Source organism: Papio anubis, chromosome X, assembly GCF_008728515.1.
Source record: "Papio anubis isolate 15944 chromosome X, Panubis1.0, whole genome shotgun sequence".
NCBI lineage: Eukaryota > Metazoa > Chordata > Mammalia > Primates > Cercopithecidae > Papio > Papio anubis.
The window spans coordinates 43,822,169-43,846,731 of record NC_044996.1 but is presented as its reverse complement, the minus strand read 5'-3'; the positions used below and the strand labels follow the sequence as shown (position 1 = coordinate 43,846,731).

The 24,563-nt window shown below is 40.4% G+C and overlaps 1 pseudogene across 1 annotated transcript; it reads left to right on the top strand.

Annotated features, from left to right (window-relative positions):
• Positions 1-9,266: 9,266 nt before the first annotated feature.
• On the top strand, positions 9,267-9,803 carry LOC100999822 (annotated as a pseudogene). The gene has a single exon (XR_642110.3). The product of XR_642110.3 is annotated as a small nuclear ribonucleoprotein Sm D2 pseudogene (transcript).
• The last annotated feature ends 14,760 nt before the right edge of the window (positions 9,804-24,563 follow it).

Here is a 24,563-nt window from a genome sequence, read left to right as displayed (position 1 = left end):
AACTAGACTAAAAGGAGCAGAGGATTCTTGTCAGGGAAGAATGATAAGGAAGTTTGGGAGAGACAGTCTGCAAGTTGCAACAGAACTTCAGAGCTCTAAACCCTGAAAAACCACAAAAATGATTACTGGATGTTTTTACGCACACCGGTATAGAGAGGGCTGCATCACTAATGAGACCCTTCAGTCACTCTTTCACATGCAGAGGTCTCTACCCATAGTGTCTCTTTGAATAATACAAAAGGAACAGATGATGATGTAGAAATTGGGTAAACATAAAAAGTAATGTTTTGGCCGGGCGCGGTGGCTCACGCCTGTAATCCCAGCACTTTGGGAGGCCGAGACGGGCGGATCACGAGGTCAGGAGATCGAGACCATCCTGGCTAACACGGTGAAACCCCGTCTCTACTAAAAATACAAAAAACTAGCCGGGCGAGGCGGCGGGCGCCTGTAGTCCCACCTACTCGGGAGGCTGAGGCAGGAGAATGGCGTAAAACCCGGGAGGCGGAGCTTGCAGTGAGCTGAGATCCGGCCACTGCACTCCAGCCCGGGCAACAGAGCGAGACTCCGTCTCAAAAAAAAAAAAAAAAAAAAAAAAAAAAAAAAGTAATGTTTTGTCTCTGTATTCTGAAAGCAAACCACTATTACATGCTCCACCCATTGATGTTGAAATTCTTTTCTTACAAAAAAACTTAACCTTTGCCTATGGAGAGTAATAGCTATTTAATCTATTGACAGTTAGTGCACAATTAAGTGCCTACCTTTCTACCTTGCCAATATTTCAGTAAGCAATTCACATTTTAACACAGATCAGATTACTTTCTTTTGTGTTTTAAATGTTTATCTAAGAGTTGCAGAGATAACATCTACATTGAAAAGTGCCATTAAAAACCCAACAGACATTTCTGGTTTCCTGTCCAGTATGTAAGGAGCTTAGAAGTTGCCATTCCATCCTAAAAATAAGTAAAAAACCGAACAAACTGAAAAATCAACAACTCTTCTTACATCTGTCAGGGAAGTAAGGTCACAGTGCAAACTGCTGCCCCCAGAATTGGAGAGACAGGCAGGGGAATCCAGAGAATCACAACTTACCTGAGCAGAAACATCCACAGGAACCAGCACAGGGTAGGAAAGCCTAGACTGTAATTGATGAATTGTTGGAGGCTCAGTGTGGACAAGCCTGTGAGCTGAAAACTTCTTTGTTTTACCTCCTGGGAGTTCTACCAGGTTCTCACAGTAAAGATCAGAGAAGAACTCCTTAGGGTTTCAAGTAGCCAGAGGAAAGTAATTATTTTGAAATATGCCAGAGCATTCTGTTCTTAACAAGGCCTGCCATCAAGAGAATCTATTTTACCGGAACCTAACCTATTGGGGTTTCATCAGAGCCTGACTGACCTGGCTGAAGGGAAATGGCCAACTCCAGTCTGCTCTAGCCTTCTGCCTGTAGGAAGGGAAATACCCAACTTCAGCTCCAGTCCTCTCCAGCCATTCTGTCCCATCTAAGGTAGGGGGAAGGGAGGACACAGAAAGGCACTTTTGAAGTCTAGAGCCCAGGGGCACAGCATCACTAAAATAGTGAGACCTAATTATAAAATTATAGAACGCTTCCCCTCTCCCAAAACCTTAGCACCATATCACTAAAGGCCTATTGAACAGTTTCTTTCACCCAGTACCTGTACATCATGACCAGTTTTCAACAAAAAATTATAAGGCATACTAAAAAACAAAAAAAATACACTTTGAAAGACAGAACAAGCATTAGAACCAGACTCATACATGGAAGGGAAGTTGGAATTATCAGTTGGTAGATTCAAAGAAACTATGTATGATTAATGTGATAAGGTCTCTAATTTAAAAAGCAGATAATGCACAAGAACAGCTGAGTAATGTAAGCAGAGATATGGAAATTCTAAGAAAGAATAAAAAAAGAAATGGTAAAGATCAAAACACTGTAACAGAAATGAAGAATATTTTTATTGGACACGTTCGTAGACTGCACACAGCTGAGAAAAGAGTCTCTGAGCTTGAGTGTATGTCAATAGAAACTTTCAAAACTGAAAAGCAAAGAAAAAAAATGAAAAAAAGAAACAGAATGTCCAAGAACTATGAAACAAAGATATAGCATATATAGCATATATGATATATGCATAACAGAAATACAAGAAGACTTCAACAAGTTTGTGGAAAAAATAGAATTAAGAGATAAAAATAGGCAGCATAGCAAGACCCATATCTACAAAAGAAATTTTTTTTAAAAAGCCAGGGGTGATGGTGCATGCGTATAGTAGTAATTACTCAGAAAGCTGAGGAAGGAGAACTGCTTGAGCCCAAGGGTTTGCAGCTTAATTGAGCTTTGAATGCACGACTGCACGCCAGCCTAGGCAACAAAGCAGGACCGTGTGTAAAACAATTTTTAAGATAAAAATAAAAATACATAAACTTTATTTCTCAATACAAGTTCCGTCAATGTCCAGACACTTTTATAAGCAATAATACCAGCTATCTAGTCTATCCCTGAGGGCCCTGGGAATTTGGTTATGTCAATGTAGTCTTTTTAATATAACTAACAGAAGAAAAAAATAGGTGCCATTTAAAGAATTTGTAAAATTAGGAAACAAAAAGAAGTCAGAAAGAGCCAAATCAGGGCTGTAAGGTGGACGCCTAATGTTTTCCCATCGAAGCCTTCACAAAATTGCCCTTATTTGATGAGAGGAATGAGCAGGAGCCTTGTTCTGGTGAAGAAAAACTCTCTGGTGAAGTTTTCCCGGGAGTTTTTCTGCCAAAGCTTAGGCTAACTTTCTTAAAACACTCTCATAATAAGTAGATGTTATTGTCTCTTGGCCCTCCAAAAAGTCAACAAGCAAAACGCTTTTACCATCTCCAAAACCCGTTGCCATGACCTTTGCTCTTGACTAGTCTGCTTTTGCTTTGACTGGACCACTTCCACTTCTTGGTAGACATTGCTATGATTGTGCTTTGTCTTCAGGATCATACTGGTAAAGCCATGTTTCATCTCCTGTTACAATTCTTCAAAGACATGCTTCAGGATCTTGATCCCACTTATTTAAAATTTCACAGCAAATTGACACAAGAACAGAAAACCAAACAACGCATGCTCTCACTCATAAGTGGGAGTTGAACAATGAGAACACATGGACACAGGGAGGGGAACGTCACACACCAGGGCCTGTCGGGGGCTGGGAGGCTAGGGCAGGGATAGCATTAGGAGAAACACCTAATGTAGGTGACGGGTTGATGGGTACAGCAAACCAACATGACACATGTATACCTATGTAACAAAACTGCGCGTTCTGCACATGTACCCCAGAACTTAAAGTATAATTTTAAAAAAAAAACCAAACAAACAAAAAAGTAAACAGAGCCAGAGCCCAGGACCTTCTAAATCGGGATACTTCGCAGCTATACAGATGGGACATTCATGGAGCCAGACTTACCCTTTCAAAGTATCTCATCACAAAATATTTAGATGTGTGGGGAGCTGAAAAAAAAAAGTTTTTAAGAAGCGAACTCCCTACTAGCGAAGTTGCACATGACCCCCTAACCACACAAGACTCAGCTCTAAGAATTCAAAACCACCAAGTATGGTGCACTTGGACACATACGAGACTAGTTGAAACACCTGGTTCTAGTCCCAACCTTTAGTGATTCTAGTCCCAACCTAGTCGTCACTTTGCTATGAGACCATAGGCAATGCATTCTCCTCATTTGTAAAATGAAGGGATTAAAGTATATGATGAAAATGTCAAAAAAAATTTCAATTGAGCTTGAGAGGATGGATACCCCATTCTCCACGATGTGATTATTACTTATTATATGCCTGTATCAAAATATCTCATGTACCCTATAAATATGTACACCTACTATGTACCTACAATAATTAAAAATAATTTTTAAGAAACATAATACAATCTCCATCGAAAGTTCTGCTCTTGTCTGAAGCTGATCTGGGTGCAGTGGTTTCAACACTCGTCAAGTGGAAAGTTTGCTCACCTTTAATTTTTCAGTCAGAACTGTGTATGCTGAACCAATTGAGATGTCTGTGGTGTTGGCTATTGTTTCTGCTGTTAATCGTTGGTCCTCTTCAATTAGGACACGAAAAAGTGAATTTTTTCCTCACAAATTGATGTGGATAATCTGCTGCTACATGATCATCTTCAATATAATCTCCCTTTTGAAAATGAGTTATCCATTTGTTAACTGATGATTTCTTTGGGGCATTGTCCCTGTAAACTTTTCATAAAACATCAGTGATATCACCATTATTCCACCTGAGTTTCATCACAAATTTAATGTTGGTTCTTGCTTCAATTTGAGCAGAATTCATCATGTTCTAAAAGAGGCTGTTTTCAAACCGACGTCTTATTCTTCTTAGTTCTTCAAACTAGAACCTGTTCAGACATGTTAGAACAAGTTAGGATGACTTTAGTTTGGTGCAAAAAAAAATTTTTTTTTTTTTTTTGAGACGGAGTCTCGCTCTGTTGCCCAGGCTGGAGTGCAGTGGCCGGATCTCAGCTCACTGCAAGCTCCGCCTCCCGGGTTCACGCCATTCTCCTGCCTCAGCCTCCCGAGTAGCTGGGACTACAGGCGCTCGCCACCTCGCCCGGCTAGTTTTTTGTATTTTTTTAGTAGAGACGGGGTTTCACCGTGTTAGCCAGGATGGTCTCGATCTCCTGACCTCGTGATCCGCCCGTCTCGGCCTCCCAAAGTGCTGGGATTACAGGCTTGAGCCACCGCGCCCGGCCCTGGTGCAAAAAATTTTTAAGTCATATATAGTTTTTCATAATATACACTTTCCATGAACTTTTAGAAGACCCTTTCTACAACAAGGAGAAGTAAAAGGGAAAGGAACAGAAACTATTTGAGGGAATAATGACTAAGAATTTTCCTAAATTAATGTCAAACTCCATCCCACAGACCCAGGAAGCTCAGAGAATGTCAGGCAGGATAAATATTTAAAAACAAAAACAACAACAACAAAAAACTACACCTAGGCATATATTATCAGGAAATCAAAGATCAAGAAAAATGCTTAAAAGAAGACAGAGGGAAAAACATCTTACCTATAGAGGAGTGAAGATAAGAATGACATCTGATTTTCTTTCTTTCTTTTTTTTCGATGGAGTCTCACTCTGGTGCCCAGGCTGCAGTGCAGTGGCGCCATCTCAGCTCACTGCAACCTCCACCTCCCGGGTTCAAGTGATTCTCCTGCCTCAGCCGCCTAAATAGCTGGGACTACAGGCACACACCACCACGCTGGGCTAATTTTTATATTCTTTAGTAGAGATGGGGTTTCACCATATTGGCCAGGCTGGTCTCGAACTCCTGACCCCGTGATCCACCTGCCTCGGCCTCCCAAAGTGTTGGGATTACAGGTGTGAGCCACTGTGCCCCGCCGCCTGATTTTCTAAGAAACTATACAAGCAAGAAGAGTGGAGTTAAATATTTAAAGTGTTGAGAGAAAAAAAAAAAAACCCAACCTAGAATTAAGTATCCTGTAAAAAGTTTCTTCAAAAGTGCAGGATAAATAATGACTTTTGCAGACAAGAAAACATTGGGAAAATTTGTTGAAAGTGATTTGTAAAAAAAGGCCCGGGGAAGCAGAAGCCGCCAATCCCAGCACTTTGGGAGGCCGAGGCAGGCTGAGATCTGAGTCAGGAGGATGGGAGCCATCCTGGCTAACTTCTGGTGAAACCCCGTCTCTACTAAAAATACAAAACTAGCTGGTGGTGGTAAGCCTGTAGTCCCAGCTACCGAGGAAGAGCTGAGGCAGGGAGAATGGCGTAAACCCAGGAGGGGCCCGGAGCACTGCAGTGAGCTGAGATCAGCCCCAACCTCCAGCCTGGGCCCGGCAGAAGGCGGGAACTCTGTCTCAAAAAAAAAAAAAAAAAAGGTTGGGCTGGGGGATGGTGGCTGCATTGGCTGTAATCTCAGAGTACTTCAAGGAGGCGAAACAAGGTAAGATCACCTATGAGGTCAGGAATTCAAAACAAACCTGGACAACATGACATAACACTGTTTCTACTAAAATATATATATATATATATATATATATATATATATGAACACACACAATATATATATTTTTGTGTATAAATGTCAATCTATATATAGCACAAAAAATTAACCGATGTGGTGGCACATAGCTGTAATCAGTTACTTGGGAGGAGGCTGAGGCACGTGAATTGCTTGAACCCAGGAAGTGGAGGTTGTAGTGAGCCAAGCTCGCACCACTGCACTCCAGCCTGGGTGACAGCACAATACTGTCTCAAAGAAAATAAATAAATAAATAAAGTTTTAAAGGTTCTTCAGAGGGAAAGAAAACTATATACATCAGAAACTTGGATCTATATAAGGAAATAAAAAGCATTAGAGATGAAATAAATAAAAGTAAAGGAAAACTTTTATTTACTGATTTTTAATTGATTTAGCAGGTAATAGTTGTTCAAAATAATAAGAGCAACAAGGGTTAGATTACATATGCACATTTCTGTGTGTATAGATATATAGTTACGTACACTTGTGTATTAGTGAAATAAATGATAGTAATAATGCAAGGGACAAGAGGGAAGAAATAGGGATAATTCATTGTAAAGTACTTGCACTACATGTGAATTAGTTAATGTTATTTGAATGTGACTTGAATTAATTGTAAAAGTATATTGCAAACTCTAAGGCAACCACTAAGAAAGCTCCAAAAAATGTATAATTGATATGCCAAGAGAAGAAAGAAAATTGGATCATATAAAATACTCAATTAAAACCAAAAGTGGCAGGAAAAGGATAGAGGACAAAACCAGAAACAAATAAAAAGGGCAACAAAGAGAAAACAGTAATACATATGGCAGATATTAACCCAGATGATTAATCAATAGTGATTTTAAATGTCAATTATCTAAGTATACCAATTAAATAACAGAGATTGTAAGAATGAGTCAAAAAAACAAGACCCAGTTAGATTATTTCTACAATGTCGGTTATAAATATAAAGACACACATAGATTCAAAGTGAAGGGATAGAGAAAGATATACCAAGCTAACACTAATCAAAAGTCTTGAGAAGCTATCTTAATTACAGACAAGCAGACTACAGAGCAAGAAAAATTATCAGGGATACAAAGGGGCATTGCATAATGATAAAAGGGGTCAATCTTCAGGAAGAATAACAATCCTTAATGCGCATTTGTCTAATAACAGAGTATTAACATAAATGAGGCAAAAATTTATAGAATTACAAGGATAAACAGAGAAACCCACTATTATAGTTGGAAACTTCAACACCCCTCCATCAGAAATGGACACATGCAGCAGGCAAAAAATCATTAAGGACATAGCTGAACTCAACAGCACCATCAATCAATTGGTTATAATTGACATCTATAAATGATTTCATCCAACAACAGCGTAATACACATTCTTCTCAAGCTAAATTGAAACATACATCACATTCTAGCCATAAAACACACATTACGTTTTTTAAAAAATAGAAATCATTCACCGTGTGCTCTGAGACCACAATGAAATTAAACATCAATAACTGAAAGATAACCTGAACATTCAAAGTATTTGGAGATCAAACAACACACTTCTAAATAACACATGGGCTAAAGAAGAAATCTCAAAAGAAACTTAATAATATTGTCAACTAAATGGAAATGAAAATACAACTATTAAAATGTGCACAATCCAGCAAAAGCAATGTACTTAGAGGGAAGTTTATTGCGTTACATATGTATATTAGAAAAGAAGAATAATCTAAAAGCAGTTATCCAAGCTTGCACCTAAGGAAACTAGAAAATGAAGAACAAATTAAATCCAAAGTACACAGAATAAAAGAAATAATGACAGACCAGAAATCAATAACATTGAAAACAGGAAATCAATAAAGAAAATCAACAAAACCAAAAAGCTGGCTCATTGAAAAGACCAATAAAATTAATAAACGTCCTTCCAGATAAACCAAGATAAAAAAGATGACACAAATTACTAGGATCAGAAATGAAAGAGGAACCATCACTAAAGATCCCATGGACATTAAAATGATAATAAGAGAGGTCAAGTATTGTAGCTTACACCTGTAATCACAGCATTTAGGAGGCTGAGGCAGAAGAATCACTTGAAGCCAGGAGTTTGAGATCAGCCTGGGCAATAGAGATCTTGTTTCTACAAAAAAAAAAAAAAAAAAAAAAAAAAAAGCCAGGTGTGGTGGCATGCATCTGTAGTCCCAGCTACCTAAGAAGCTAAGACAGGAGGATCACTTGAGCCCAGGATTTCAAGTCTGCTATGGTCACACCACTGACCTCTGGCCTGAATGACAGTAAGATGCTGTCTCAAAAAAAAAGATAATAAAGAAATACTATGAAAAAATTATTCGAGAACCTTGGTGAAATAGAGCAATCCCTTGAAAGATACAATCTGCCGAAACTCACACAAGAAGAAATAGACAATCTAAATAAGAATAGAGAATTTCTTAATCTATTAAAGAAATTGAATCAATAATTAATAACCTTCCACAACAGAAAGCACCAGGCACAGATGGTAAATTCTATCAAGGTGAATTCTACCAAACATTTAAGAAAGAAATTATACAGATTATCTACAATATCTTTCAGAATATAGAAGCAGAAGGAATACTTCCTAACTCATTCTATGAGGCCAGCTCTTCCCTAACACCAGAATCAGACAAAGCCATTAAAAGAAAATAAAACAACAAACAACATCTCTCATGAACATAGATGCAAAAATCCTCAACAAAATTTCACCAAATCAAATCCAACAAAGAATTTTTGAAAAACTATGCACCACGAACAAGTGGGATATACCAGCTGTACAGGGATGGTTCAACATTTGAAAAATCAATCAATGTGATCCATTACATCAACAAGCAAAAAAGTCAAGTCTCATAATTATATCAACAAATGGAGAGAAAGCAATTAATAAAATCCAACACCCATTCATGATTTAAAAAAAAACTCTCAGCAGAATAGGAATAGAGGAAAACTTCCTCAGCTTGATAAAGGACATCTACAAAAACCTACAGCTAACAAAAAACCTACAACTAACATCATAGTTTATGATGAGAAACTAGAAGCTTGTTTGCAAAGATATGGAACAAAGACATCTTTTCTCACCACTTATTTCCAACATTGTATCAGAAGTCCTAGTTAATGCAATAAAACAAGAAAAAGAAATAAAAGGTATGTAAGTTGGAAAGGAAGAAATAAAACTTTGTTTGCAGATGACATGATCATCTATGTAGAAAATTCCTAAGAAACTACAAAAACAGGGAAACGGGAGTGAACGGAGAGCTTAGTGACCATCATGAGCCTCCTCAACAAGCCCAAGAGTGAGATGACCCCAGAGGAGCTGCAGAAGCGAGAGGAGGAGGAATTTAACACGGGTCCACTCTCTGTGCTCACTCAGTCAGTCAAGAACAACACCCAAGTGCTCATCAACTGTCGCAACAATAAGAAACTCCTGGGCCGCGTGAAGGCCTTCGATAGGCACTGCAACATGGTGCTGGAGAACGTGAAGGAGATGTGGACCGAGGTCCCTAAGAGCGGCAAGGGCAAGAAGAAATCCAAGCCAGTCAACAAAGACCGCTGCATCTCCAAGATGTTCCTGCGCGGGGACTTGGTCATCGTGGTCCTGCGGAACCCGCTTATCGCCAGCAAGTAGGGGCTGCCTATCCATCGACAGAACTCACTCTCTTGTCCTATGAAGACCGTTGCCATTGGTGTTGAGAATAATAAAGCTCTGTGGTTTTTTTCTAAAAAAAAAAAAAAAAACTACAAAAACAAAACAAAAACAAAGTCCTCGAACTAATAAACAATTATAGAAAGGTTGTAGGATATGAGGTTAATGTACATGAGTCAATCATTTTCCCATACACCAGCAATATAAACACGTGGAGCCTGAAATAAAAACACAATACCATTTACATTAGCATTTTCAAAAATGAAATATGCAGGTATAAATCTTGTGAAATATGTACAAGATTTATATGAGGAAAGCTATTAAACTCTGATGAGGCCAGGAGCGGTGGCTCACACCTGTAACCCCAGCACTTTGGGAGTCCAAGGCAGGTGGATCATGAGGTCAGGAGTTCCAGACCAGCCTGGCCAAGATGGTGAAACCCCGTCTCTACCAAAAATACAAAAAAATTCGCTGCGCGTGGTAGCCGGTGCCTGTAATCCCAGCTACTCAGGAGGCTGGGGCAGGGAATTGCTTGAACCCGGGAGGTGGAGGTTGCAGTGAGCTGAGATCGCGCCACTGCGCTCCTGCCTGGGAGACAGAGGGAGACTCCATCTAAAAACAAAAACAAACAAAAAAAAAAACTCTGATGAAAGAAAGAGAACTAAATAAGAGGGATAATCCATGTTCAATATTGTCAAGATATCAGTTCTTCCCAACAACTTCATGAGTAGATTCAATGCAATCCCAATCAAAATCCCGGAGAGTTATGTTGCAGATATTGGCAAATTGATTTTAAAGTTTATAAAGAGAGGCAAAAGTCCCAGAATAGTCAACATAGTATTGAAGAAGAGCAAAGTTGGAGTACTGACACTACCCAACTTCAAGACTTACTATAAAGCTATGGTAATTAAGATGGTATGGTAGGCCAGTTGCGGTGGCTCAGGCCTGTAATCCCAGCACTTTGGGAGGCTGAGGTGGGAGGATCATGAGGTCAGGAGATTGAGACCATCCTGGCTAAAATGGTGAAACCCTGTCTCTACTGAAAATACAAAAAATTAGCCAGGCGTGGTGGCGGGTGCCTGTAGTCCCAGCTACTTGGGAGGCTGAGGCAGGAGAATGGCATGAACCCGGAAGGTGGAGGTTGCAGTGAGCGGAGATCGGGCCACTGCACTCCAGCCTGGGCGACAGAGCAAGACTCTGTCTCAAAAAAAAAAAAAAAAAAACACGATGGTATAGTATTGGTAAAAGAAAGACAAATAGATTAATTGAATAGAATAAAGAGCATAGAAATAGACTCACATAAGTATGGTCAACTGATCTTTCACAAAGGGGCAGGGACAATACAATTGAGCAAAGAAAGTCTTTTCAACAAATGGTGCTTCAGCTGGGCATGGTGGCTCACATCCATAATCCCAGCACTATGGCAGGGAGGATTGGTTGAGCCCAAGAGTTTGAGATGAGCCTGGGCAATAGAGCAAGATCCCACCTTTAAAAACAAAAACAAGAAAAAAAATGGTGTGAACAACTGAACATCCACATGCACAAAACAGAATCTAGTCACAGACTTACACCCTTCATAAAGATTAACACAAAATGAATCATAGAGCTAAACGTTAGATGCAAAAGTGTAAAACTCCTAGAAGGTAACATAGGAGAAAATCAAGATGACCTTGGGTGTGGTGATGACTTTTTAGATACAACACCAAAGGTAGAGTCCACGAAAGAAATAATTGATAGATGAGATTTCATTAAAATAAAAAACGTATGCTCCTCAAAAGATACTGTTAAGAGAATGACAGGACACATCACAGGCTATAAGAAAATATTTCTAAAAAACGTATCTGATTTAAAAACTGTAATCCAAAATATGCAAATAACTGTCAAAACAGAGCAATAAGAAAACAAAACAATTCAACTGAAAAATGGGCAAAAGACCTGAACAGACACCTAGTCAAAGAAGATATACAGATGGCAAATAAGCATGTGAAAAGATGTTCCACATCTTATATCATTAGGGAAATACAAATTGAAACAATAATGAGATACTACTACACTCCTATTGGAATCCCCAGAATCCAGAACACTGACAACATTAAATGCTGGTGAGGATGTGGAGCAACAGGAACCCTCAATCATTGCTGATGGAAATGCAAAATTGTACAGCCACTTTGGAAGACACTTTACAAAACTAAACATATTCTTACCATAAAATCCAGCACTTGTGCTCTTTCACTTTTACCCAAATGATCGAAAACTTCTGTCCACATAAAACCTGCGCATGGATGTTTATAGCAGCTTTATTCACAATTGCTAAAACTTGAAAGCAAACAAGATGTCCTTCAGTAGGTGAATGGATAAATGAATTGTGGCAAATCTAGACAATGAAATGTTATTTGACTCTAAAAACTAATGAGCTATCAAGCCATGAAAAGGCATGGAGGAAACTTAAATGCATATTGATAAGTGAAAGAAGCCAATCTGAAAAGGTTACATTCTGTGTGATTTCAGCTATATGACATTTTGGAAAATAAAAAAATATGGACATAGTAAAAAGACCAATAGTTGCCAGGGGATAGTGAGGAGGAAGGAAAGAATAGGCAGAGCACAGAGAATTTTTAAGCAGTGAGGCTATTCTGTATACTGTGCTAATGGTGGGTACATGTCATTATACCTTTGTCCAAACTCACAGAACATACAAAACCAAGAGTGAACCTTAATGTAAACTATGGACGTTGGGTGATAATGATGTGTCAGCATAGCTTCATCAATTGTAATGAATGTACCACCCTGGTGCATGATGTTGATAGTGAGAGACTGGGGTTGGGGGTGGTCAGGGGGTATATGGAAACTCTCTGGAATTTCTTGCTTAATTTTTCTGTGAACCTAAAATTGCCCTAAACAATAAAATGTATTTAAAATAGAAAAAAAAATGCCAGGTGTGGTGGCTCATGCCTGTAATCTCTGCATTTTGGGAGGCTGAAGTAGGAGAATTGCTTGAGCCCAGGAGTTTAAGCCTAGCCCAGACAACATAATGAGACCCCATCTCTACAAAAAAAAATATTAGCCAGGTGTGGTGGCATGCGCCTGTGGTCCCAGATACTCAGGAGGCTGAGATGGGAGGACTGCTCGAGCCTGGGAGGTCCAGGCTGCATTGAGCCATGATTGAGCCACTGCACTCCGGCTTGGGAGACAGAACAAAACTCTCAAAAAGAAAAAAAGAAAACCAAAATGGAAAAACAAAACACAACGGAAAAATGTTAAAATTTAAGTTATTCTAATGGCACTATAAGGTGACATTCTTTTCAAAGATTCACATCAGAAATTCCAGTTGCAAAACTGTATTCATTCCTCTCTTTAAACTGGTATTTAAATTTATGGGAGCCATGACTAGATCTATTTTTCTACCATCATAGAACATACTGTTATAAAATATACACAACTATTTGAACATGGATATGGAATCCAGTCAGTGGTTTAAAGAAGGTGAGAAAATAGCTGGGCGCGATGGCTCACGCCTGTAATCCCAGCACTTTGGGAGGCCTACGTGGGAGGATCACTTGAGGTCAGGAGTTCGAGACCAGCCTGGCCAACATGGCAAAAACCCATCTCTACTAAAAATACAAACAATTAGCTAGGTGTGGTAGCGGGCATCTGGAATCCCAGCAACTTGGGAGGCTGAGGCAGGAGAATCACCTGAACCCTGGAGGCGGAGTTGCAGTGAACCGAGATCACACCACTGCTCTCCAGCCTGGGTGACAGAGCAAGACTGTCAAAAAAAAGAAAGAAAAGAAAAAAAAGGGAGGGAGGGAGGAAGGAAAGAAGGAAGGAAGAAGGAAGGAAGGAAGGAAGGAAGGAAGGAAGGAAGGAAGGAAGGAAGGAAGGAAGGAAAGAAAATAAAAAGAAGTTGAGAAAACTGAAAACTTTTAGTACTTTGCTCCCAGAGAAAACAATTACTGACCTAATGTCCTTAAACATGTTCAGTCATTCATGCAACATATATCTATTAAGAGTGTACTATGTGCAGGCTGGGTGAGGTGGCTCACGCCTGTAATTCCAGCACTTTGGGAGGCCAAGGTGGGTGGGTAAGCTGAGCTCAGGAGTTTGAGACCAGCCTGGCCAACATGGCAAAACCCTGTCTCTACTAAAAATACAAACATTAGCCGGGCAAGGTGGCAGGGGCCTGTAATCCCAGCTACTCGGGAGGCTGAGGCAGGAGAATTGCTTGAACCCAGGAGGTGGAGGTTGCAGTGAGCCAAGATTGTGCCACTGCACTCAAGCCTGGGCGACAGAGTGAGACTCCATCTCAAAAAGAAAAAGAAAAAAGAAAAAAAAAAAAGAAATGAGTGTACTATGGGCTGAGCACTGTGATAAACACTAGGAATACCATGGTGAGCTCTTGCTCTCAAGGAACTCACAATTTAGTGAGAGGTGACAGATGATAATCAAATAATCAGGAAGTGGGATGCTAGTCTCCGAGGTCAGCTGCTCCTTGGCATACCCTTGGAAGGTCAGCCCTTCTGAAGGAAGGTTGATTCTCCGAAGTCAAGAAGCGCTCAGTGGTAGGCAGGCTGGAGGGGCAGCAATGAGTCCTCGTAACAGAGGAGCCCCATTGCTCTATTCTTTGGATGTTTCCAGAGAGTAAGCCCAAAGCCACGTAGAAAGAAGGGCTTCAAGCTGAGCATTGTGGTACATGCTGTAATTCCAGTGATTTGGGAGGCTAAGGCGGGAGGATCATTTGAGGCCAGGAGTTTGAGACCAGCCTGAGCAACATAGGGAGACCTCTACAAAAAAAGAAAAGAAAAGAAAAGAAAAGGGCCGGGTGTGCACCTGTGGTTCCAGCTACTCAGGAGGCTGAGGTAGGAGAATCACTTGAACCCAAGAGTTAGAGGCTGCAGTGAGCCATGTCTCAGTGAGCCATGCTTGCACCACTGCATTACAGTGTGAGCAACAGAGCAAGACCCTGACTGTATAAAATAAGGGGTGGGGGTGGCAGGTGGTTGCTAAGGAATTAGCGTTGTGGCCCCTGACAAGCAAGAGGGCTAGGGCACTTTCCATGCAGGCTGCCACTCCCTGTGTTGATCAATAAATATTTTTTTAATGAAAAAACATAATCAAGTAATCACACTAACTAATGTAAAAAGCAACTGTGACAAGTGCTCCAAGGACATAGGATAGTGCTATGATACTTTATAACAGCTGGATTGACCTAGTGAGGGGGATCAAAGCTACCCTGAAGGGATTGCTCAAAATGTGATCTGAAGCATGAATAAATGTTAGGTGAGAAAAAAAGGAGAAATGGTTCCATCTGAAAAAAAGAAAGCTCAAAATATGCAAAGTCCCCATATCAGGAGGAAGCATGGTGACATGAATAACTTAGAGATAAATGTAGCTGTGGTGTAAATAGTAATAGGGTTTCAGGTGACGTTGGAAACAAAACATGTGCCAGATCACACAGGGCCTTGTAGGCCACATTAAGGAGTTTTGTGTTTTACTGTAAGGGTGGTGGGAAGTCATACAGGTTTTAAGTATGAGGATGATAAAGCATTCCTTACAAAAAGACCTTTCTGACTATAATCAGAATAGATTGGAGGGGAGCCAGAGTAGATATGTGTAGACATTAGGAAATGCTGCAGTACTCCGGGTGAGAGGTGATGGTACAATAGTGATAATGGAGATGGAAAGAAGTACATAGATTATGAATTTTGTTAGGAAGTAGAATAAGCAGAATTTGGCAAAACACAAGTGTCAAGTTGAGGGGAGGAACAGGAGGTATCAAAAGACTCCTAAGCACAACTAGACAAAATGGTAGGGCAAGCCACTAATATAAGAAAGGCTGGAAGAGTACCAGGTTTGGAGAGTGAGTTGAGTTTGAGGGGGCTTTAAGACATCCTACAGGAGAAATCAAATAGATGGTTGGATATACAGTCTTAAAGGTCAGAGGAGCAGTCCGAGATGGAAATATAGATTGGGCTCATCTGTATGACAGTGGTAATTAAGCTGTGGTTATGGGTGAGCTTGCTAGGGAGACAGTATAGAGTGAGATGGGAGAGAATTGAGGACTTGGCCTTAGGAAAAGCCAGCATTTGTCATGGGAAAGGAGTTGCAACAATACATGGGTTATTTCTCTACTTCTGGAATTCAGAAACCCTGAATTTTTGTTTGTTTGTTTGGTCACTCAATTACTTGGCACCATCCCAAAAAACAACTATCCTCTGTTTAAATCAGCATTCCAGTTGTCTAAGGGGACTGTGTCATTTTTGAGGAGTACTTTAGTTTTTTACCAAATATCATTAGGAAGATGATCATAAATATACTGTAAATTGAGCATACGGCAGTAGAGGTTTAACTTGTTAGAATATTGAGCAAAACAAGTAGGACTCACAGTGACTGCTGTACCCTTCTACAGTGGTGGGAAGAGGGATGGCCCCTCCACTATTACGGTCTTCAAGACGGGTTGTGGTCCTACATGCGCAGTCATTCTCTAAGAATACAGCTATGCTTTCTAAGTATAAAGGCTGTTCTGGAAGAAAGAGAAAGAAAAAGAAAAAGCAAGGGCTTCCCCTCCACCTTTGTTCGCTTGATTCTGTAATGCATACTTTTATGCCCTTGGGAAGTGGAAGGGAGGAATGAGCTAATAATTTGGTTGATTCAACCTTTTGACCTCTGAGTCAAAAAATTACCCAACAGTCCTTTTAGCAGGCGATGAGGGGGTAATACATTCAGAGTCAGGAGTCCATGCCTCTGATAATGATTCATATGCTGAGTGACCTTTGGGTAAGCCATACAAACTCTCTCTGTTTCAATATCAGTAATACCACATGTCCCCCCTATCTCTTGGGGTTGTTATGAGAGTGTGATGAGATCACAGATTTGAAAGCATTTTTTAAATGTCAGACATTATCATGCCAAAAAGGAAGCCGTCCACCAAGAGCTAGTCTGTCTTGATATAACTTCGTTACACCATTGATGTATTAATTCCTGTTCTATTTTTCCAGCTAGCTGCTTCTACCACTACAAAGTATCAAAATATCTAAATAAGCAGTTATATTAATCAGTGTTCCAGTTTACAAATGGAAGCTCTGCAACAAAAAATGTAAAAACCAAGATTACTTTTTATGTAATTCTTTTTATGTAATGTGAATTCAAAGGTCTTGACTTAGCCCACTGGGCCCTACATTATCTAGTTCCCAACTATGTCTTAGCCCTCATCTTTGACCTTCCCTCACTCTGCTTTAGCCTTTTTGGCCTTCTTGCTGTTCCTTGAATAACCCAAGCACTGTCTTAACCAAATGTCTTTGTACTGCTGCTATTCACTCAGAATGCGATCAATTCCCCCTGACATCCTTCATTTCATTTGAGTCTCAGCGGCCTGAGATATGATGCAGACGCCTTCTCTAACTACCCTATTTAACTACCCTAAATACTCCTATCTTAAAGTAGCACATACCCCTAACACTTGCCAGCCATGTGTCTGTTTCCCTCCTCTTAGGTTTGCTTTTTTATTTTGCATAGCACTAATCACCACCTGACATCCAATATTTGTTTTTCAGTTTTCGTCCCAACAAGAATGTAAGCTTTATAAGAACAGGATATTTTTGTTTGATTTGTTCCACTGCTGTATACTTAGCACTTATAATATAGCCTGGCACGTAGTAGGCACATGATAAACAGCTGTTGAATAAAAGAATGGAGGAACATAAGTATACTACTGAACTAGCCAGAGCTCATAAGAACAATGAAAAAAACACAGAAAGAAAAAAATAGAGCTAACCAATTGTTGTGGATGTAGTTGTGATAGAACCGTTCTGATGAAGTCTGTTAAATCACATGAGAAAGCTGAATAAAATAGGTCAGATTTTGCAGTCTATTCTTTTTAACCTCTATGGAGTATAACTTATTAATTTATTTCTATAGTTAATTAATTCCTGCCTGGCTTTTGTTTACAAGGTATAAGTAGTTAAAATATTGAGATATTTCTACTACTTCTTCCATGCTTAGAGGGAGCCAGATCCCTAAGTACTATAACCAGTACCTACAACTATGTCCTCATTCATTGGCAATGACCTAGGATGAGACAAAACTCCTAGTAGAGATTTCTTTGTCTTCATCCTCTTCCTCCTTGACATCAACTCACTTCTAACAACAATAAAGACATTTGTTGATTGATTTTTTGTGTGTGTATCTGGCACTCTGGCAAGCATTGAGATTTTAATAACCTTTCTATATCTTACCCCCAACCCCAAAACTTTAAGTTGTCTCACTTGGAAACAATAGCACATAAACTGTTTTTGTATTTAGAAATCAGAAATAAGATGGAGCTTTTGAAGTAAAGGATTCATACAAACAGCATAGTGGAATGGTTAAGAGCATAGGTCCTGTCTGGAATCAGAGTGCTCAAATCAAATTCCTGCTCAGGAACTTCCACAAGCTGTGTGACACTGGCATGCTGTACAACCTCTCTGTTCATTACTGTCTTCATGTGTAAAGCAATACTAATAATAGTATACCACAGAGGAGTTGTGAGGAATAAATGAGGTAATTCATGTAAGGTGCTTAGAACTGAACCTGGTAAATTGAAAATGCTCAATAAATGTTAGCTATTATTGCACAAGGGACTCAAAATTTGCAGAGTCTAAAAAAGGCAACTCTGGCTGCAAATCAAAGAACATCTTCTTTTGTGAAAATGATGGAATGACTATCGTTTTGTGTCAAGCCCTCATACACAGTGATCATTTTAAGTTTATAACTAGGAAGTCCAGAAATATATTGGAAACACGGATACAAGGCTTTCAAAAAACCCATACATTTTTGTAAATCAGGAGTTGGCAAACTTTTTCTATAAAGAACCCTATGGGAGATATTTTAGGCTTTACAGACCAGACAATGTCTGTTGTGACTACTCAACTCTGCTGCCATGGGGCGAAAACACTCATCAGCAATGTGTAAATGAATGGGAATAGCTAATGAAACTTTATTTACAAAAACAGGCAATGAGCTGGCCCATGAGTCATTATTTGCCCACCTCTGCTCCAAATAATGATCCTAGTCTATCAGGGTTCTAATGGCCACTTAAGCTCAGTAACCACAGAAAGCAAATACATTAGGGAGGAGAATATAAGGAATGAGGATAATTCAAGAAATGTAAGAATAAACAATGGGTCATTTAATGCTTTTCCTCTCCCATCCCAAGTAGTAGTAGATGCCTTAGATGACAGGGGAACAGTGAACTTCGTTTATTGTCTCCTTCATTTAACATATAATTGTGAAGCACTTATGCCCCAGGCATTGTGTTGTAATCTATGAGGCAGAGTGAAAACAGATCTAGTCCCTGCCTTCACTTAACGTACAATCTAATCAGACAGGGATGGGGATAAACATCAAATAATCACAGGAACAAACTTAAACCTGTACCTATGCTAGATCCTGCAAAAGCTTATAAGAGGAGGATGGCTGTAGTCATGGAGCTCATGGTTGGCTTCCCTGAGAAACGTGAACCTAAAACTTGAGCTGAGATCTGACAAGTGAGTTGCTCTATTAGACAATAAAACAACTATTTGGAGCAAAGGGAACAGCATAAGTTCTTTTCGAATAGAAAGTATGGTGCATTCAAGGGATGAAAATAAGGTCACTATGATTGGAGTCCAGACAGAGCATGGTGAGAGATGGGGCTGGGAAGATAGGCACAGGTCAGACTATAAAGGACCATGGCAGCAATCAATGCTTTATTTATTCAGCAAATATTTACTGAACACTACTCTACATCAGGCTCTGTGGATACTGTGGTGAATGAGAAAAGCAGACATTGAACAAATAAACACTCAAATCTTTAATTACAAAGTTATGCCTTTAGAAGTTCTATGTCCTGGCTGGGTTGGTAGCTTACGCCTGTAATCCAAACATTTTGGGAGCCTGAGGCAGGCAGATCATGAGGTCAGGAGATTGAGACCATCCTGGCTAACAAGGTGAAACCATGTCTGTATTAAAAATACAAAAAAACTGCTAGGTGTGGTGGTGGGCGCCTGTAGTCCCAGCTACTCGGGAGTCTGAGGCAGGAGAATCACTTGAACCCAGGGGGCAGAGGTTGCAGTGAGCCGAGATCGCACCACTGCACTCCAGCCTGGTGACAGAGCAAGACTCCGTTTAAAAAAAAAAAAAAAAAAGTTTTATGTCCCAAAACTCTGTCCAGCGGTTTGATTTGTTTTTTAAAAAGTTACCTGGCCTGTTCCCACAATGCAGTCCCAATTTAACAAGGCGCCCACGTTAGAACTACATTCAGGCCGGGCACAGTGGTTCATGCCTGTAATCCCAGCACTTTGGGAGGCTGAGGTGGGTGGATCACCTGAGGTCAGGAGTTCGATACCAGCCTGGCCAACATGGTGAAACCCCATCTCTACTAATAATACAAAAATTAGCCAGGTGTGATGGCGCACACCTGTAATCCCAGCTACTGGGGGTGCTGAGGCAGAAGAATCACTTGCACCTGGGAGGCGGAGGTTGCAGTGAGCTGAGATCACACCCTTGCACTCCAGCCTGGGTGACGAGAGGGAAACTCTGTCTCAAAAATAAACAAACAAACAAAAACAAAACAATAAAAACTACATTAAAGTTTATTACTCTATCAATATCTTTTTGGCAATCATGAGTGGATTTGATATGAGATCCCCAGTACTCAGCCTGTGAAACAGCATGCCAGATTATTATTATTATTATTATTATTTTAAGACTGGATATTGCCGTGTCGCCCAGGCCGGAGGGCAGTGGCACAATCATAGCTCACTGCAACCTCAGTGAGCCTCGCTTGAGGGATCAAGTGATCCTCCCACCTCAGTCTCACAAGTAGCTGGGACTACAGCTATGTGCCACTATGCCTGGCTAATTTTTTTCTATTTTTGGTAGAGACAGTGTCTCACTTTGTTGCCCAGGCTGGTCTCGAACTCCTAGGCTCAAGCAATGCTCCTGCCTTGGCCTCGCAAAGTGCTGGGATTACAGGTGTGGGCCACCATGCCCAATCCAATTCCAGATTAATAATGAGCCACTGATAGTCTCTTTTTTGGGATGTGGGCTTCCAGACAGATGTGGCCTTTCATGCTGTCCATAGTGAGAAGTCTTTATAACTTGCTATTGAGGGTGGTATCATGGACAGGACTGTGACAATAAACCAGATCTAAGTATCTGACATACTAATTCAATTGTTTAAATCTGGGGTGTTTTCTTTTATTTTGCTATCTACTTTTTAGACAGATTTATTCCTGTGGTGAACAGTGTAGATATAGACTAGCTTACATTATAAACTCTTAGAAGGGGCAGAAAACTTCTAGGGAATTGCAAGATTAACAAATGTTTTTCCATGTTGATTGTGAAAACCTAACAAGACTTTTAAACAGTTTCAAAGTGATTTCACTACAATGATACTATTTCACTCTTAACTCCATGGTCCATTTTTTTCTTTCAAATAAGAAAATTAAAATGTCATAGGATGGGCCGGGTGCAGTGACTCACGCCTGTAATCCCAGCACTTTGGGAGGCCAAGGCAGGCGGATCACCTGAGGTCATGAGTTTGAGACCAGCCTGGCCAACATGGTGAAACCCCGTCTCTACCAAAAATACAAAAATTAGCTGGGCGTGGTGGCAGGCGCCTGTAATCCCAGCTACTGGAGAGGCTGAGGCAAGAGAAACGCTTGAACCTGGGAGGCGGAGGTTGCAGTGAGCCGAGATCTTGCCATTGCACTCTAGCCTGGGCGACAAGAGGGAAAAACCATCTCAAAAAAAAAAAAAAAGTCATAGGATGATTTGCTTTATATGAACCTGGACTGGCTGCCATCCAGTACTTGATGCTAGTCTCTATGGGTAAATGAATTACATGATGATCTCCACTGCGGCAGTTCTGGTTCTCGACATGTTGTCCACAAATACCTGGGGGTTCTTATGACCCTTTTAGGGAGCTGAAGATGTCAAACTTATTTTCAAAATAATGCTAAAATATTATTTGCCTTTCCAGAGTGTTGGTAATTGTATTGATGGTGAAAAAGCAATGGTGGGTAAAACTGCTGGTGCTGTGGCATGGATTAAGGCAGGGATACCAAACTATGCTACTAGTTATTGGGTGCTTTATTACCACATATTGGCAGAAAAAGAAATGCCATTTCACTGAAGAATGTCCTTGATTAAGCAGAAGAAATTATAATTATTATTCATTAAATACTATTTAACACACAATGGGTTGTTTTTTATTTTTAAATAATCTAAATATTTTTAAATGTCAGTTTTAATTTCTAACTTGATAAATATAGATAGTGATAGCACATAAACAAAATATCTTTTGGGTCCCTAATAATGTTTAAGGGTATTAAGGACTCCTTAGACCAAAATGTTTGAGAACTACTGCTCTCTTAGTTTTCCCAACATCACTCTTTTCAATCATGGGTTGTATGCAGACTTTTCATTTCACTACGTCTAGCTATTCTTCATGACTTCTCAAAAATAGTGACTAAGACCTCTAAAACAAACTTCTAAAACTCCTTAAATGCTATCCTTTGTGTTTGACCAGTTTGTTTCACCTCATTCTCTCTCAGCATGGTGTTTTAGAAAGAGCCACCTGGACTTTCCAGAATTTGGGTGTAGTGGGCTGCAATACTTGCTGTTTTTGCCTACCTCACACACATTCTTCTTTGTCCAGTAACATCATCCCTTTGCCTTTGAATAACTCTTTCCCCATTCCTTGTCTTCTAGGTGAAGCTGGCAATCATGGTGCACCCACCCTTACCCGACTATAAGGGTGGGCACATGATCCAGGCCTGGTCCTACCATAGTGAGGCAGGAAAATAGGGTCTGGAGGCAGGGAACATAAGGCCAATTCACACTTCAGCTATGACAGGAAATATCCTCTCCATAGGGCGTAGGCCAAGTTAACTTTGTAACTTTACTTCATCCTCTTCATTTACATAGGGCATATCCCAAGTAACCAATGGAATCCTCGAGAGGGTATTTAAACTCTTACGAATTCTGCAACAGGGCCCTTGAGCCCCTATGCTTAGGCCCGCTCCCGTACTGTGGAGTGTACTTTCATTTTCAATAAATCCCTTCATTCCTTCCTTGTTTTTTTGTGCATTTTGCCCAATTTTTTGTTCAAGACACCAAGAACCTGGACACCCTCCACCGGTGACAGTAGCACTGCACCTCCAAGGAAACAGTTATTGGTCCAAGAGAGAGATTTCATGATCTAAGCTAAGTGAATTTGAGTCTTACCCAAAAGTGTCTGAAGTAAGGGTAGCCCTCACTTTGATCATGAATCATAAGGGTACATCTGTAGGCTACCACCCACCATCTTTCTCACCATATATAGGGAAACTGTCTACAGAGTGAATCCAAGCAGAGAAAGAAAAAATAAAGATGAGTAGAGAGAATGTTCTGGCAATTTTGAATCCTTATTAAAATCTCTGAACCTCAGGTTTCTGGCAATGCTTTCTCTGTTCAGTTCTGCCAGGTACCATGTAGTCATGTGAAAAAATTCCCTTTTGTGCTAAAGTCACCCTTCTAGTTGAAAGAGTTTGGCATACTACATTTGAGGAACTTATTTAATCTTCTGACTTTAGTTTCCTTGTGAGAATATCATCAACTCCCTCACCACACAGGTTGAAGGAATTTAGTAATACAATATTTAAACACAATGAAAACTATAAATCATTATACAAGTGTTGAATACAAAAAATATTTTCTCTCTACATGCAAGTAGCATAGTGGTTAGCCTCTGTTTTCCAACAATCATTTTTAGATCACTAAATATACTCATCCCAAATCCTTGGGCCCAAGAACAGCTGAAAAGATTCTTAGGCCGGGCGCGGTGGCTCAAGCCTGTAATCCCAGCACTTTGGGAGACCGAGACGGGCGGATCACGAGGTCAGGAGATCCAGACCATCCTGGCTAACCCAGTGAAACCTCGTCTCTACTAAAAAATACAAAAAAAAAAAAAAAAACTAGCCGGGTGAGGTGGCAGGCGCCTGTAGTCCCAGCTACTCGAAAGGCTGAGAATGGCGTAAACCTGGGAGGCGGAACTTGCAGTGAGCTGAGATCTGGCCACTGCACTCCAGCCTGGGCGACAGAGGGAGACTCCGTCTCAAAAAAAAAAAAAAAAAAAAAAGATTCTTAAATTTCCTCTGGAAGTCAAGTTAGATTTAGGAACACTTTCTACCATAGTTACCCTATCTAGAGGGCTCACCCTGCACCTAGGCAGTTTGCTTTGGATTAATTCTCAGAGAACTTCAGAATATCCAGACCCAAAAGAGAAGTGGCGGTTGGGGCTGGGGGGCGGCTGGGGGGGGTGGAGGGAGAGAGAGAGAGGAGTATTAAAACCATTGACTCTTCCTTACTAAGAACGTTCACACAACCAAAAATAAATAAGACTAGAAAGACTTCAGGGGATTGTCACACGTTAACCAAAAGGATTCCCACACAAATAAGTGCCACTTACCAGGAAGCATAAATGAATGAACCCCATCTCCCCCACAAAAAACTTAAGTTGCGGGAGAAACAAAGCCAGGTGCATCACTGTGGCATATGGAATTTGGGGTGTAGGTGGGGACTAAATGCCATGGGAGCATTAGTGATTTTGACAGTGTACTCAGCAGCTCTAGGTTTCAAAGGTATTTTAGCCAAGTATTTTCTCACTGCGGCCTAAACTATCCAAGGACACTACTGAATCAGAACCAAGATATTCTCATTCACTAGTGGCTTGCTATGCTGTGCTGTTTTAGAAAATGACACAAGGCGGCCAGGCGCGGTGGCTCAAGCCTGTAATCCCAGCACTTTGGGAGGCCGAGACGGGCGGATCACGAGGTCAGAATATCGAGACCATC